At 41.2% G+C, this 2500-nt stretch overlaps 1 protein-coding gene across 1 annotated transcript in view; it reads left to right on the forward strand.

The window, feature by feature from the left end:
- LOC106871629 (fibroblast growth factor receptor 1) overlaps nt 1–2500 on the forward strand; it is a 410995-nt gene that overhangs the window by 118612 nt on the left and 289883 nt on the right. The window lies entirely within an intron of this gene.

The following is a 2500-nucleotide window of genomic DNA, read 5'->3' on the forward strand; positions in this document are numbered from 1 at the left end:
GCCAGTTCACATCCCTGCGCATTTTACCATTTTGGTATGAAATAAATCTTTCTAATACAGGCCCAGGAGGAGAACTTTGGGGAGAAACAAGTGTAGAGGATTCTATCGACACCAATATTTGAGAGGCACTTTAGCGTATCGACTCCGAAGGAATGGAAAGTAAAGTTTATCTGGGCGGGATTTGAACGCAAGACAGCCAGAAACTGCTCTTTATTTAATTTGTAAGCTTGGCCACAGTTTTTGATGAAAGACTATAGGAGAGAAAATCGGGTGTAATTTGAACTCATAATGTGCTAAAAAGTAACCAGATAACGATTCTTCGCATAAAATACAGAGCTACGGATTTGGTAGGAGTGAGGCGGGGAGACGCGGAGTTTACACACACACAATAGCATACTTACCCACCCCCAACCCGTGCATATAAATACCAAAATACATACACATATACACTCTCGCAGATATATATATATATATATATATATATATATATATATATATATATATATATATATATACACGCATATGTGTGTGTGTGTGTGTGTGTGTAATCGAAAGCAGAACTTTGCTGTTACTTGTTTTATACACCAAGAAAGAATAAAACAACGAGCATCTGCGAGATTAGAACTCGCAGCCTAAAGGTTTCCTCACTAATTCTTACAAAGCAAAAATGCACAACAAAGTTGGTTGTTTAACCCCAGGTCATTCCAGTTTGAGCAAACTAATTATCAAAGCATTTAAAACAAGTCCTTTTATGAATAATAAAAAGACGGTAAGATATGATTTGAAGGAGATTTGGCTGCGTTTTCTAGCCGCTCCGCTGACCACATTGAGGCTCCCTCTTTCGTTTACATGTCAGTTTTATAAAAGATTGAGCTGCTGCTGCTGTGTGTGTGTGCGCGCGCACGCGTGTGTACGTACGTATTTGTGGTTTAATGCTTGTGTATGTGCATACGTGCGATAATTTTGTATGCGTGTCTACGTTTATCTGATTTAATGTGTGTGTTTGTGTGTGTGTGTGTGTGTGTGTGTGTGTGTGTGTGTGTGTGTGTGTAAATGTGCATTTGCATGTATTTCAACGAGTTAATGTGTGTGTGTGTGTATAAACATAACTTTATCTGCGACTATGTATGTATGTATATATGCCTGTAAAGTCGCTAAATGTGCGTATGTGTACGTGTGTGTGTGAGCATGCGCCTAACTGTTTGACTGCGTGTGTGTAATAATTTCACAAGTTGTCCCTGTATATGCTTTTGTGTGTGTATGTGTGTGCGCAATGCGTGTTTGAGTGCGTGTGTGTATGTGTACTTTCTTATATGTATATGTCTGTATTTGTGCAGGCGTGTGTGTGTGCATGCGTCACTATGAATGTATTAACTCTTTCTCAATTTGTGTGTGTTTGTCTGTGTGTAAATGTGCGTTTGCGTGTATCTCAATGAGTTACTCTGTGTGTGTGTACGTGCGTGTGTGAATAAACATAACTTTATGTGTGTATGTATGTGTGTGCGTGTGTGTGTTTGTGTGCGCGCGCACAACTAGCTTTCGCGACTTCGTCTAGCAGATTCTGCGACTATATGCATGTGTGTGTATACTTTGTGTTCGTGCGAATGTGTCCATCAGTATGTATGTGTGCTTTTATGCGTTTGTATGAGTGTGTGAGTGTGTTTGTGCGTGTGTGTGTGCCAGTGTGTGTGTGTGTGTGTGTGTGTGTGTGTGTGTGTGTGTGTGTGTGTGTGTGTGTGTGTGTACGGGTGTTTTGTCAACGTATATATTTATGCATAAAAGAGAGAGGAGCGACGCTTAGCGCTTCCCTTCACAAGGACCGAATGGATATCATTTAATCTTTCTCAAATAATCATCATCGTCATAGCTCTCTACTTCAGAGCAACACTTAAAAAAAAAATTTCTTTTATAGGGGCTAGGCATGGCTGTGTGTGAAATAGCTTGCTTACCAACCACATGGTTCCGGGTTCAGTCCCACTGTCTGGCAACTTGAGCAGGTGTCTTCCAGTGTAGCCTCCGGCCGACCAGATCCCTTCCAGTGGATTTGATAGACGTATATATATATATATTCTTTTGTTTGTCATTTGACTGCGGCCATGCTGGAGCACCGCCTTTAGTCGAACAAATTGACCCCAGGACTTATTCTTTGTAAGCCTAGTACTTATTCTATCAGTTTCTTTTGCTGAACCGCTTTGTTAAGGGGACATAAACACACTAACATCGGTTGTCAAGCGATGGTGGTGGGAGACAAACACAGACACACAAACATATACATACACACACATACATATATATACGACAGGCTTCCGTCTACTAAATCCCCTCAAGGCTTTGGTCGGCCCGAGGCTATAGTGGAAAACGCTTGCCCAAATGCCACGCAGTGGGACTGAACCTGGAACCATGTGGTTAGTAAGCAAGCTACTTACCGCTTAACCATTCCTGCGCCTATATATATACACCAGTATTTGTGTATTTACATCCCAGTAACTTAGCGCTTCGC

This window comes from Octopus bimaculoides, chromosome 9, assembly GCF_046866305.1.
Source record: "Octopus bimaculoides isolate indiv1 chromosome 9, ASM4686630v1, whole genome shotgun sequence".
NCBI lineage: Eukaryota > Metazoa > Mollusca > Cephalopoda > Octopoda > Octopodidae > Octopus > Octopus bimaculoides.